Here is a 15,209-nt window from a genome sequence, read left to right as displayed (position 1 = left end):
CTAGATGTTCAGAGGAGAAATAGGCCACTGCCAACGAGCAAGGACCAGGAAGGCTTCACGGAGGAGGAGGTGAGGCTGGAGTGGGGTGGGATTTACACTGGTGAGGGTGGGGCTTCAGTCACACACAGCTATCACATGCAAACCGTGGGTGCCTTTTGCCTGCCTTTGCCCTATTGGCCTCTGGCCTCACTGTGGCCTTGTCTTGCCTTCTCGGTACCATGAGCAGTCTTGGCCAGGGGATCTGAGTCCCCAGAAGAGGAGTCTGACTAAGCCTTTGACAAGAGTTGACCTTGGCTGGCTTGGATGGAGTCACTCTAAGGCCTGGATGCGCCCCATATTGCACAGGCTGTCTGGATGTGTTTATTTGCCTGGGCCTTGCCCGCTGCCTGCTGGCACCGTCAGAGGTGTTGCTGTTGGTCTCCGTGGCTCTATTTCTGTTTTCCTGTTTGGCACCAGCTCAGCGGGGGCAGATGAGGTGTGTGGCTACCCTTGCTTTCTTTCTGGCTCCATGTTCTTCTTGAGGCTGGCCCTTGGTCAGGTAGAACATTTCAGTCTCACTAGAGTATCTGCTGTGGAAGCAGATGGGTTCTTTTCGGGAGAGAGAAATTCTGAAGGAGGAAGAAAGCCTTCAGGGAGATAAATAATTAAATTATGTTTGGACTTAACACACAGTGATGATAGGAATGTTTACACGTGTGTGTGTGTGTGTGTGTGTGTGTGTGTGTGTGGCTTTAAACTTCCAGAATCATTTAGGACTTTTAATTCCTTTAAGTGACATTCAAAAATTGGTGTTAGAGGTAAGGGGAAGCATTAGCGAGCTTGGGGAGGCCATATTGCTTGTGCTGTTGGAACACCCTGGGCAGGAAGGCAGCATGTCATCCAAATCATAGAACCACAGTTGGGACAAGAGGGACGTCAGGGTGCTTCTGGTTCAACCCCATCATTTTAACCAAGATCTTGAAAGGCTAGCTCTGCTCAGATGTCACCTCCTCAACTATCCCTGGGCAGACCCAATGGCTCTCTCTTTCTTCTGTGGACCAAAGTTGCTTTATAACAGACTTCTCTTATATGTAGTTGTGTATGGGATCAGGGATCAGCAAATTACAGCCTGCCGGTCCAATCCAGCCCACTGCCTATTTTTGTAAATAAAGTTTTATTGAAACACAGCTGTGCCCATTTGTTTATGTATTGGCCACGGCTGCTTTTGCACTACAGTGGCAGAGGTGAGTAGTTGCTACAGAGACCCGATAGCCTGCATTTTGACTGTCTTGGCCCTTTACAGAGAAAGTTTGCCAGCTCCGGCACCAGAAAGTGAGCTCCTGGAGGGCAGGAATGGAGTTTCATTTACTTTTGCATCTTCTGTTCCTCACTCGTAGTAGGTGCTCCATAAATATATGTTGACTGGGCTTGAAAGGCAGTGGGCCACTTGGTCAGTGGTTGAGTGTGCAGGGCTGGAGCCACCCCCTGGCTTCCCCAGGCTTCATCCCACTGTTGGACCACTCTGCACCCCAGTTTTCTGTTTGGAGAAAGAGGATAATATTGTCTGCCTTGCTGAGTTCATCGATTTATGGTGAGGATAGAGCAGAATACTAGAAGACAATTCTAGTAAGAACTGCAGGCCTAGCTTCCCGTCTTCCTGATGATTCTAATGTAGCTCAGCACTGGATTTCTCTTTCCGAAACTCTCGCACCCCGGGCACCAACCTCTCAGTGGCTTCCTTTTGCCTACAGGTGAAAGTACACACTGAGCCTTTCGTTTATTACCCTTTTTTTTTTGCACTCTTAAAAAAAGTTTTATTTTATCTGAGTACAGTTGATTAGCAATGTTGTATTAGTTTCAGGTGTACAGCAAAGTGATTCAGTTATACATTTACATGTATCTATTCTCTTTCAAGTATTGTTCCCATTTAGGTTACTACAGAATATTGAGCAGAGTCCCCCGTGCTGTACAGTAGGCATTCATGACCCTTCTTAATTTGACCCTGACCTGCCTGTCTGTCTTGATCTGTCACTCCTCCAGTGCCACCTGCTGCATCCAGAATTTTCTGCATATTTATTTTTCCTTTACCTGGGACCCTCCCCCCTCTCCCCTTCCTCCTTGTCTGCTCTCTGGTCTTGCAGGTCCCCCTTTTCCTGACCCTGCTAGAGTCCTCTGACCTTGACCAGCATGAGTGACTCTCATTGCCACCCAGTGTAGTGTTTTTTTTTTTTTTTTTTTAATCCTTGTTGATGCTTGTTAAAAAAAACCCGAGAAGCCCAGACCCCAGACCCATGGACGTAAATGTCCAAGGGTGGGATCCAGGCTTCTTTTTTTTTTTAACAAGCTCCTAGTATGGTTATGATTGTGACTGAAGTTTGAGGAATGCTAAGTTAAAATAGAGTGCTTTGCAGTAGTAATCTTTTTATGGGACTCTTTGTTTTCTCTTCACATAAACTGGAAACATCTTGAAGGCAGAGCTGGGTCTTATTTTTTTTTCAGAGTAGCACATTTATATGGAGATTAGGGCTGGGAGGTGGTTTGTTGGTGAGATTACCTCCTGCATCAGGCCCTGCATCTGGGAGATGCTCTGTAAATGTTTGCTTCTTGATGGAGACAAGATAGGAAAGTGCTCGGGAAAGCAAATCAGGCTCTGCAAAGCAGGGGATTATCCTCAGGAGCAGGCCTGATGTATACCTTCTCCTCATTCAGTAGAAGATGGCCTCAGAGCCCTGGATGCTTGGCAGCCCAGACACAGAAACTCAGCCCCCCTGAGAATGCTCACCAAGCAGAATCCTGTGCGTCTCCCTAGCTTTGTTCTCTTTACTTTGATCTCCATAGGCTGATGCAAAAAGGCTCTTTTTTCCTCCCCCTTTGATTTATTCCAATAATGCAAAGCCATAGAAGTGCATGGTGCCGGGGAAAAGTTTGCTTGGACATTTAAGAATGTAGAAGAGGGTTTAGCTTGTATAATGAGTTTTGCTTTCCCATTTAAAATGCTCAGAGAGAAGTGCAAATGTTTCATCTCTGCTCAGCAAGTTCTACTGCCTGTTTACACAAACCTGCCCCCTGCAGCCTCAGAAAGGGCTTCTTGCCTTCTTCAGGGTATGACAGCACAACCTCGGTGCTGGGTCTCCAGGCAGACACAGTGTTCATGTCTTCTTTCCAGTTATGTGGCAGGAAGGTGATGCTTCAGCACAAATGATCAAACAGTGCTTTGTTTAGAATCATTGTGTGAGGTTATTTAGAACACGATGTTGCCTTCATACTGTGAGAAGACAGTGGTTTATAGACCACCCATCAGGGTTGTAAACCTGCATCCTGGTTAGGGCTCTAACTGGAGTAGACAATTCTTAGTCTGTAGTGGAAAGAGATAAAACAATAAAAACCAATTAAATAAGAACAGGACTAGGACTCAACAGTGAGGGCCGATTTAGGAGAATTCTCTATACTTCCTTAGACATTTACAACCATCTAAGCATATGTGGGAACCTTGACTTTGGCACGTAAGTTCTTCGATGGCATGTGGATAAAAACTTCTTTCTCCAGTTGTTTCATTATCAGCATGTTTTATGTGGGGGAAAAAATGTAGGTTCTAGAGCTGGCTCCCCTCCTCGCTCATGATTTTGCTCCATTAATAGTAGGATTAATCGTTCCAATTTATTATATTAGAGGCTTATTGCTTAATTTAAAAAAATTGAATGGATTATTAGCTTTTTAATAAACAATAACATTTACTGTCTACTGATGAGGGCGCAAATCATTTAATGTATTACTGCATCCCTGTTTGTTCAAGAAACGGAGCACAAACTATTACCTATCAGAAACTGGGCTTGTTGGCTGTGCTCCTATGAAAGTGGACAGCAGGGGAGGGGTGGTCTGTGTAGGATACAGGATTTGTTTCATGTGGAGCACAAGACGAGGCTGTCAAACCTGGGACACTACAGTCTGTGTCTAAATGCTAAAATCAGTTTTTCTCTGTCGTCACCAGAACCAAGAGCACGGGTGGGTATAGCTCAGTGGAGTGACCACGTGGTGTTTCATTGAAGACAGGTCTGGTATGGAATCTCTCCAATGATGGCTGTGAACTGACTAGTTTCAGAGTTGCAAGTGGAGAGTATTAACATGCCGATTTCAGAAAAATGTTGCATGAAAATTGGAGCCTTTTAGTATATAGAGGGGACAGAAAATGTGTGTTGATAAACACATTGTTTGATCTGGACATTCAATTTCATGGTGATAGAAAGTGTGCTTGGTCAAATTGGCTTCTATTTTTGACAAAAATGGGGTTCTGGAAGGCCAGTCTGGCTCATGCGCTGTGAGAAAGAGGTTTCAGAAGGGAGTTTTGGTGTGTTCCCCCCCAGAAACAGCACTGCTCTAATCATCTGATCACTGGGGGCTGGGTGCTGGAGAATGAAAGCATGAGTGAACTCAGTCTTTGTCCTCAAAGGGCGTGTAGTCTGATGGGACATACAGCACACCTGCAAAGAAGGGTGTAGCCAAAGGTGGTGGGGACCTGGGTTCTTGGATGCCTAAGACCTCTGAAGACAGGACAGGAAAGCCATTCATCCAGAGACTCACGAAGCATGTAAGCTGACTTACGGAGGTGGCATCTGAGCCCATCCTTGATGAATATACATTTTATAAACAAACAGAGATGGAAGAGGTAAAGGGAACAGAAAAAAGTGATCATGTGCACAGCTTGTTCAGGGCAGGTTAATGAGTAATTTTGGAGAGCCTGTTACGTGCAAAGAGCTCCATTCACGTGAAAAGAATGAGATAAGAGCTTGGTATAAAACCAAGCAATATCCTGTACTTATCTTCACTCCTTACAGAAATTATTGAGAATAATAAGCGTTGTCTTTAATTGCGTTAATTTATTTTATCATGACAGCAGCCCGTTGCCGTAAGAATCATAATTGTTCTCAAATTTTTGAAGAGGAAGACGAGATGCTTGCAGTTAAGTGACTTGCTTAGGTTCACGCAGCTGCTGTGTCATGAAGCCAGGACTCACGGGTGCTAGCCTGACCCTGGAGCTTGTGTGCTTGGCCACGGCCCCATGCACTGCCGCTTCTCACTCCAAGGTACAGCGATTCACTTGTCTACCAGACTGTGAGCCGCTTGCGAGCAGGGATGCGGTTCGCTCCTCTCGGTCCCCCTGTCATCCAGCAGACTGTTCTGCATGTGGCCTGAGCTTGGTAAATGCAGGCTGAGTGCAAACGGTGTCCTATGGAGATTTTAAGGAGCACACCTCTGGGTTTATTTAGAGGCGCAGCTCAGAGAAGGTTAGGGAGAGCACTTCTGGGTAAGAGAAGAACGCGAACAAAGGGCCAGAGTGGGTAAGTGACAGGGCAGTGCACAGAATGAAGGAGGCTGGTGTCCCCTGGGCAGGAGCATGGGGTACATATGGGGAGCTGGAGGGGTGGCTGGTGAGGTAGCTGGAGGCTGTGGTGGGCCCTAAGGACCAGGGAGTGCTGGCTTTTCTGGGACTTTCTCAGGGTCTGAAGGATGGGGTTAAATCTCCAACGTCTGAGGTGACAACAGATGGCCAAACCCTTCCTCAACTCACTTGTTGGTGTCTCCATCGGAGAGAGAGACTGGGACTGAATGACCCACAGCCTGGATTCCAGGGAGCATTTTCTTGGTTACAGACATTTATTGAACAACTTAAATGTACCACATTCTGTGGCTAGAGAGGCAAATGAGGATTGCTCACAGACTAATGCTCTTATCGTATATATATTGGTGCTTGTTGCTGAGGGAAGACTCGGTGGGTGGTGGGGACTAAGGCTGGCCCAAGGCATTCAGTGGGCTATAAAAGGACCAGCTCGTAGACTGACAGCAATTCTCTGATCTTGAGTTGCTGACTGGTATGGTACCAAAGATCTGCTCTCTGGGTTTTTGTAACTGAGCTAATCACCTGAAGAAATGAACCAGTTGTCACCAAGTCACGTCCTTGGTAAAGGTTGATGAAGCATGACAAACGAAAGAGGAAACAAGTTAATCATCCTATCCCATAAATCAAGCCCCTGCAATGTGTCATTTGTGAATGAGACCTACACCTCCTCAGTGTTTCTTACCTGGATGTGGTCATGACTGAGGGTTGGAGACCAGGCTTTTAGGAAGTGGGGTTGGATGTGTTGGCCTTTCCTGTTGAGCCAGTGCTGAGGCTGAACTTGGAAGGTGGGTGACAAGGATGGGCTGTCTCTGGGAGAGCCCCAAAGAGCAAAGAGGCAACACCCCTGTCTTCTTCCACAGAGCCAAGGAGGTTACCCCAAAACTCAGGACTCACCTTGACCCTGCTCTGCCTGTGTGGAAAGTTAAGTCACTGATCAGAGAATGGTGGACCAGTTTCTCTCAAAGATGGTTTCTTTGTCATGAGCCTGATTATTGTGTTACAGATTTCAGATCTTAGAAACTTATAGCAGCATGGGCTCCAAGGCCAAAACTTTTATTATCATTTCTTCTTGGGATTAGAACCTCCAGGTATTAGACCAGTCCCTGGAGATCCTGCCTTCTGCACTGGTGTCCCTGTGTGAGAAATGGTACCCACCCAGGCTCTGTTAAGCCTGAGTTTGCCAGGACCTGGATTCCAGTGCCCTCTGTATCCCCATCCATCTTTCTGTGAAACTTGGCCTGTGATGTACATTAACCTGATTTCTGATGCTCTCCAATTGCTCAGAATGGAGTCAGCTGTGGTCAGGCCACGATGGGGCTGAAAGGAAGAAACCCATCCCAGAGTCCAGGGAACAGAAGCAAAGGGTCAGGACCAAGGCAGAGTGCACAGAACCACAAGGGCCAGGCTCTGAGTGGTCAGAGGTCAGCCAGAACAGCCCTGCTCATGAGTTTGGCACGGAGATGCCCATTAACCATGACTGTCCTGGACCTGTGAGTGATATTTGTAGCCAAAGGAAGGTCGGAGGCCCACAGTGCTGCTGAATAAAGCAGGAGGGGATGGAGATGCTGGAATTCTGTCACCTCGCCAGAGTCAACTCTGCCTTGAAAATTGGCAGATGGGGCTGATGGCCAGGCATGGGTGCAGGCAAAGCACACAGGAAGTGGGGCCTCCCCTGCTGGCCACTTGCCCTATGCTTTGGGGCCATGCCCCTAGCTAAGCAGTCACATGTCTGTTAAATAAAGTTGGCGGAGAGTCTCATCTTAGCTAGATGGAACCAAACACCTGGGTGTCTGCCAAGACCTCAACCACTCAGGTCAAGAAGGCCCCCCAGAGGGGCATGGCTCTGAGAGCTGCCCTCGTGGGTGTCCTGGCAGGGGCAGGTGCTTCCTTGCAGTTGGTCAAGAGAGGGCAATACTGCTTGCTTGTCTTGGGGATTCCAGATGGGAGTGATGTAGGGTGTGGCAAAGCAGAGCCTGCTTCCTGGCACGTGTGCATTTCTTCCAGCTCCTAAATTGCAGCTTGAAGATAATGATATTAATACTAATCGCTAGCAATTGTTAGGCTCTTATTCCACGTATATTAACACGTTTACACCTCATAAGAACCCTGTGTGGTGGGCCTGGTTGTTTCTGTTTTACAGAGGAGGAAGCTGAGGAGCTAGGAGGCTCAGTGACTTGCCAAGGGCACTCGGCTAGTGGGTGTCAAGGCGGGGGGACAGTGGAGGGTAGGGTTGGATTCAACCCCAGGCCCACTAGCTCCAGAGCCGTGCACCAGGCTCAGTGTCAGTGTCGATGACCTTGAGGATGGGCTCTGCTTTGGCCCTGGTGGGGCTGGGTTGAGGCGCGTTTATTCTTGCTGGAGAAATTGCCCATCTTCTCAACCCTTGAAAAATGTGAGAAGTGGAACCTCAGCGCCATATCCCAAGGGCATGTCTCCAGGTTTGCTGAATTTTTAAAAAGAGGTTTTGCTTTCTCTTTCTTGCCTGGTTACAGGAGACGGATGAAGGCTTGTAGAACCGGTCTTTGTCCTGGCTCTCTCGCACCCCTCCTAAAACTCAGATGCTCTTTGAAGTTCTCCCTTCACCTGTCTAGAGGTGTGTGCACCTGTAGTCAGAGCCAGAGAGAAGGGCTGGACTGGACAGGGCAGGTGGTCCTTCCAAGGCCGTCCTCCATGTGACCCCTGTGAAGCATTCCCAGTCACCAGCCCAAGGTCGCTATGGAATAAATGGGGATGGCCACGTGAGGAGGGATGCCTGCTCCCCACGGAAGGAGAGAGTGGTGGAAGGAGGCAATTTGGGCTCAAGGCTGATTGGCCCAGGCCACTGAGCCCTTGTTCAGACTGGGATGTCAGATGGATCCTGGTGTCTGTGTTGGCTTTGCCTTCTAGAAGCCTGGAATCAAGTAGGTACTTCACAGATGTAATTTCTAACTATGCATGGTCGGGCAGGCAGGTGTTAGAGTCCAGTGCCTGGGGTCACTAGTGAGCCATGTGACCTGAACCACTTGCCTTTCAGCAGGACCAGCTACATAACTTACAAGGGCCAGTGCAAAGTGAAAATGAGAGCCCCTTGTTCAAAAACTATTAAGATGGTGACTTAAACCAAGCATGGGGCCTTTCTAGGTGCAGGGACGTGTGTGACTACACAGATTGTACTCAGTTTTCCTCCTTTGTAAAATGGGGGTAGTCGTATATCCTTCAAGGGCTTGTTGTGAGGTTTAAAAAAGATAATAGGGCTTCCCTGGTGGCGCAGTGGTTGAGAGTCCGCCTGCCGATGCAGGGGACACGGGTTTGTGCCCTGGTCCGGGAAGATCCCACATGCCGCGGAGCGGCTGGGCCGGTGAGCCATGGCCGCTGAGCCTGCGCATCTGGAGCCTGTGCTCCGCAATGGGAGAGGCCACAACAGTGAGAGGCCCGCGTACCACAAAAAAAAAAAAAAAAAAAAGATAATAGTGCACGCAGAGCATTAGGTCACAGGGTGAAAGCTGGGTGCGTGTCAGTACACTTTGATAAGTTCAGTGTCAGAAATGTACAGCCTCTTTTGGAGCAAAGGACTGTGGAAGGTTAAGGGAACCTCGGTAATGACACATGAAAATTATGAAAAATTCAAATTTCAACGTCCATAAATAAAGTTTTATTGGAACACAGCCATGCACATTCAGTTTTGTATCTTCTGTGGCAGAGTTGAGTAATTGCACAGGTGGTTACAGAAAAGTTTGCTGACCCGAGGTGTAGGATAAAATTAGGCTTCTCGGCACAGCACCTAAGGCCTCTGTCACTGCCGCCAGCCGCCAGCCTGTCTCCCCACCCCTACCTCACTTCTTTTGCCCTTTATGCTCTTAAGAACCCCCACCCCTTTCGAGGTCCCCTGCATGGGCCACTTTCACCTCTGTGCTCTGTGCCTTCTTTTCTTTCCATCTTTGCCCTTCCTTGGCTAGACGTCACTGACTCATCCCTGCAGAAATCACCTGCTCCAGGAGGCCTTCCTGACCTGCGTCTCTGGTTTAGTGACACCCTGCTCTGGGACTCACTGTTTGGAAAGGAAAATAGAGAGAAGCCCGAGAGCTTGCGGGTAGGGAGCTCAGCACAAGGGAAGCAGCACAGGGGGTGGAAATGACTCACCCAGTGAGCAGATGTGGATGGGGTGGGACACACCATGCCCTTGAGGGGTGGACACAGAGACTCACAGACTGTGGCTCTGTCCCCATGGGGCTTCCATTCCAGTGGGCGAGACAACGAACAGGAACATGAACACACGTGTGAGGAAGACTTTCCAGTCCTCATTCGTGCTCTGGAAGAGGGGTAGGATTGGTGGAGGGGCGGGTGGTCTAGATGAGGAAGCCAGGAAGGCCTCCAGGAGGTGCCGTCCACGTCCTGAATGAGGCAGAGCTCCAGGCAGACAGGAGCTCTGGAGGGGGGAAAGAGGAGGCCTTTTCTAATGCCATCCCTCCCCTTCTGCTCTTCAGCCTGCGGAGATGGTGAGAGGCGGGCAGTGCTTCTCTCCTCCCCAGGCCCAGAGCGTCAGCAGCCCGAGGAGTCACACCAGGCTCCCAGGTCAGAGCCCTCCCTTGGGGGTGGGCCGCTCCTTCCATTAGGCCCCTCCCCAGAGGCTCCTGGCATGAATCTGAACCCCAGGACTTAACCAGCAGCCCCTTTTTGAGATCTGGGGAACAACTCTAGGAACTTCAGCCGCAAAGTTGGCCGAGAAGTTGGGTCCCTTGGTCACTGGGCTGACCAGAAGCAGAGCCAGCACCAGTATCCTGGGCTCCTGACCCTCAGAAAAAAGAGATCACTCATCTTTTGATTTTACTGGGGGGAATACCAGGATAAATCAGTCCCCAGGGTTGAGATAGGCCAGTAGAGGCCATTGGAAAACCCTTCGGATCCACACACCATCCGAGAGAGAGGCCCACTGGCCAAGACAGGCTGCTTCCTTGAAGTGGATCCTCCCGCGTCTCACCGGTGCTCTTGGCTGGAGGTGGCCCGAGGCACTGTCCGAAGCTGTTGGCCTCTCATCCCACTGGTTTAATTTAGCTCCAGTCCTGTGGAAGGCTGTGCTAATTATAGCCCACTGGCCGTGCTGAGAGCTATAAATAGGGTGGGAAGCACCTGTTTGGTTATTAGTAGGCATTTATCAAGGTACCTACAAAGGCTTCAGGCTTTGGGCTGGGCCTGGCGTGGGCACAGAAAGCACCTAGAACCCTTGAACCTTGCTCTCAATATGTAGGGGAGTCAGAGGAAGCCAGTGTGAACAGTGCGGGAGGGGGCAGGTCTAGAGCACGCTCTGGGCACCAGACTGTGAGAGCTCAAATCTTGGCTCTTCACAGCTGTGAGACCTTGGAGAAGTTACTCAAACTCTCTGTCCTTCAGTTTTTTTCATCTATAAAATAAAGTCTTAATAATACGTACACAATAAGGATGCTGTACCACTAAATGAGTGTATGTGTAATATATTGTACATATAGATTTATATAAGTATTTACTCCTTATAATACATAATTATTCTATTATATAAACTAATTATATAGTTATATATAAATAATGTATGCATATATAGGAGTATATATTTAGAAAAGCCTGGCATCTTCGGTATAAGAAAATCATTTATTGTTTATTACTGTTTGAAATGGCATGCGGACAGTCATACACCACCTGCCCAGGAGTGACCATCTTGTGTGGAAACCTTGATCTTGGAAGAGTGCTGAGTCTAGGGCCCTCCCAGCTTTTTTTTTTTTTTTTTTTTGTGGTACGCGGGCCTCTCACTGTTGTGGCCTCTCCCGTTGCAGAGCACAGGCTCTGGACGCGCAGGCTCAGCGGCCATGGCTCACGGGCCCAGCTGCTCCGCGGCATGTGGGATCTTCCCGGACCGGGGCACGAACCCGTGTCCCCTGCATCGGCAGGCGGACTCTCAACCACTGCGCCACCAGGGAAGCCCCCTCCCAGCTTTTGATGACAGGGCGCTGTGTGACAGTTAAGAGTATAGGTTAAATTTCAGTTCTGTTACTTCGCATTAGGCATGTTACTTCCCATCTGTAAGTCTCCATTCTTCATCAGTAAAACGGGGCACCATGCTAATGAGCATTTCATGGAGCTTTGCCAGGATTAAAGGAGATGATACCTGCCGAGCACTTAGCACAATGCCTGGTATACAATGTCTGTTAAACAGTGTAATTCGTTATTCTTGATTCTTCTCTTATGACTTTGGCTATGACAGTATCTCCAGGCTAATGTATTTATGTCCCCTGGACAATGGGGCCAATGCCTTAGTGGGCAGAGGACAGCAGTCCTGAGATGCCCCAGCCTGAAGATGGGAGGCCGGGTCGTCTTCCTTTGCAGTGCTCTTATCCAGCTGTTAGTGCCTCTCCTGCTGGGCCCCAGGGCGCCCTCTCTTAACAATGCTGTTTGCTTCCGGTGTCTCTGTCCTTGTGCCCCAGCTGGGTTCTGAGTACCTAGCCCTGGACACAGCATGGGGTGGGAAGCATGTCCCAGCGGAGAGCTGTGTTTGTCGTGACAGAGGGAGAGTTCAAGGGACGGGGATTGTTTGCTTTGTATGGAGAGAGGCAAGGGGTGGAGGTAGGGACAAGATACCTGGGAGCTCTCCTGGGAGAGGGACCCTATTCGTTTCATCCTGTGCCTCAGAGCAAGGATATCAGGTGGAAGTGTCAAGGAGGCTGAGTTCCATTACAGAAAGGGCAAGTTGCTGGGCCCTGGGCCTGCATGAAGGAAGAGGCCTGAGTGGAGCTCCGACCCGGGATTTAGGCAAGCTACTCAAGGCATGCAGGATGGGTCCCACCCTACACCTACCGAGCCCCCATCTGATTTTTTTTTTTAATGTACAAAAGACATTATATATATATATATATATATATGTATATGTATAAACATATTTACTGGAGTATAATTGCTTTACAATGTTGTATTAGTTTCTGCTGTATAACAAAGTGAATCAGCTATATGTGTACACATATCCCCATATCCCCTCACTCTGGCGTCTCCCTCCTGCCCTCCCTATCCCATCCCTCTGGGTGGTCACAAAGCACCGAGATGATCTCCCTGTGCTATGTGGCTGCTTCCCACTAGCTATCTATTTTACATTTGGTAGTGTATATATGTCCATGCCACTCTCTCACTTCATCCCAGCTTACCCTTCCGCCTCCCCGTGTCCTCAAGTCCATTCTCTATGTCTGCGTCTTTATTCCTGTCCTGCCCCTAGGTTCTTCAGAACCATTTTTTTTTTTTTAGATTCCATATATATGTGTTAGCATATGGTATTTGTTTTTCTCTCTCTGACTTACTTCACTCTGTATGACAGACTCTAGGTCCATCCACCTCACCACAAATAACTCAATTTTGTTTCTTTTTATGGCTGAGTAATATTCCATTGTATATATGTGCCACATCTTCTTTATCCATTCATCTGTCGATGGACACTTAGGTTGCTTCCATGTCCTGGCTATTGTAAATAGTGCTGCAATGAACATTGTGGTCCATGACTCTTTGAATTATGGTTTTCTCAGGGTATATGCCCAGTAGTGGGATTGCTGGGTCATATGGTAGTTCTATTTTTAGTTTTTTAAGGAACCTCCATACTGTTCTCCATAGTAGCTGTATCAATTTACATTCCCACCAACAGTGCAGGAAGGTTCCCTTTTCTCCACACCCTCTCCAGCATTTATTGTTTGTAGATTTTTTGATGATGGCCATTCTGACCACTGTGAGGTGATACCTCATTGTAGTTTTGATTTGCCTTTCTCTAATGATTAGTGATGTTGAGCATCCTTCATGTGTTTGTTGGCAATCTGTATATCTTCTTTGGAGAAATGTCTATTTAGGTCTTCTGCCCATTTTTGGATTGGGTAGTTTGTTTTTTTGATATTGCGCTGCATCAGCCGCAGTTCTCTATATTTTGGAGATTAATCCTTTGTCAGTTGCTTCATTTGCAAATATTTTCTCCCATTCTGAGGGTTGTCTTTTCGTCTTGTTTATGGTTTCCTTTGCTGTGCAAAAGCTTTTCAGTGTCATTAGGTCCCACTTGTTTATTTTTCTTTTTATTTCCATTTCTCTAGGAGGTGGGTCAAAAAGGATCTTGCTGTGATGTATGTCATAGAGTGTTCTGCCTATGTTTTCCTCTAAGAGTTTTATAGTGTCTGGGCTTACGTTTAGGTCTTTAATCCATTTTGAGTTTATTTTTGTGTATGGTATTAGGGAGCATTCTAATTTCATTCTTTTACATGTAGCTGTCCAGTTTTCCCAGCATCACTTATTGAAGAGGCTGTCTCTTCTCCATTGTATATCCTTGCCTCCTTTATCAAAGATGAGGTGACCATATATGCATGGGTTTATCTCTGGGCTTTCTATCCTGTTTTATTGATCTATATTTCTGTTTTTGTGCCAGTACCATATTGTCTTGATCACTATAGCTTTATAGTATAGTCTGAAGTCAGGGAGCCTAATTCCTCCAGGTCTGTTTTTCTTTCTCAAGATTGCTTTGGCTGTTTGGGATCTTTTGTGTTTCCATATAAGTTGTGAAATTTTTTGTTCTAGTTCTGTGAAAAATGTTATTGGTAGTTTGATAGGGATTGCATTGAATCTGTAAATTGCTTTGGGTAGTATAGTCATTTTCACAATATTGCTTCTTCCAATCCAAGAACATGGTATATCTCTCCATCTGTTTGTATCATCTTTAATTTCTTTCATCAGTATCTTATAGTTTTCTTCATACAGGTCTTTTGTCTCCTTAGGTAGGTTTATTCCTAGGTATTTTATTCTTTTTGTTGCAGTGGTAAATGGGAGTGTTTCCTTAATTTCTCTTTCAGACTTTTCATCATTAGTGTTTAGGAATGCAAGAGATTTCTGTGCATTAATTTTGTATCCTGCTACTTTACCAAATTCATTGATTAGCTCTAGTAGTTTTCTGGTAGCATCTTTAGGATTCTCTATGTATAGTATCATGTCATCTGCAAACAGTGACAGCTTTACTTCTTCTTTTCTGAGTTGGATTCCTTTTATTTCTTTTTCATCTCTGATTGCTGTGGCTAAAACTTCCAAAACTATGTTGAATAATAGTGGTGAGAGTGGGCAACCTTGTCTTGTTCCTGATCTTAGTGGAAATGGTTTCGGTTTTTCACCATTGAGAACGATGTTGGCTGTGGGTTTGTCATATATGGCCTTTATTATGTTGAGGAAAGTTCCCTCTATGCCTACTTTCTGGAGGGTTTTTATCATAAGTTGGTATTGAATTTTGTTGAAAGCATTCTCTGCATCTACTGAGATTATCATATGGTTTTTATCCTTCAGCATGTTAATACGGTGTATCACATTGATTGATTTGCATATACTGAAGAATCCTTGCATTCTTGGGATAAACCCCACTTGATCATGGTGTATGATCCTTTTCATGTGCTGTTGGATTCTGTTTGCGAGTATTTTGTTGAGATTTTTGCATCTATGTTCATCAGTGATATTGGCCTGTAGTTTTCTTTTTTTGTAACATCTTTGTCTGGTTTGGGTATCAGGGTGATGGTGGCCTCGTAGGATAAGTTTGGGAATGTTCCTCCCTCTGCTGTATTTTGGAAGAGTTTGAGAAGGATAGGTGTTAGCTCTTCTCTAAATGTTTGATAGAATTCGCCTGTGAAGCCATCTGGTCCTGGGCTTTTGTTTGTTGGAAGATTTTAAATCACAGTTTCAGTTTCAGTGTTTGTGATTAATCTATTTATATTTTCTATTTCTTCCTGGTTCAGTCTCAGAAGGTTGTGCTTTTCTAAGAATGTGTCCATTTCTTCCAGGTTGTCCATGTTATTGGCATAGAGTTGCTTGTAGTAATCTCTCATGATCCTTT

General features: G+C 46.7%; 1 protein-coding gene across 6 annotated transcripts in view; it reads left to right on the top strand.

Moving 5' to 3' along the window:
* Positions 1-15,209, top strand: part of KCNMA1 (potassium calcium-activated channel subfamily M alpha 1) — a 763,138-nt gene that overhangs the window by 43,318 nt on the left and 704,611 nt on the right. The window lies entirely within an intron of this gene.

Source organism: Mesoplodon mirus, assembly GCF_964341445.2.
Source record: "Mesoplodon mirus genome assembly, chromosome: 2".
Lineage (NCBI taxonomy): Eukaryota > Metazoa > Chordata > Mammalia > Artiodactyla > Ziphiidae > Mesoplodon > Mesoplodon mirus.
This window is presented reverse-complemented; position numbering and strand designations above follow the sequence as displayed.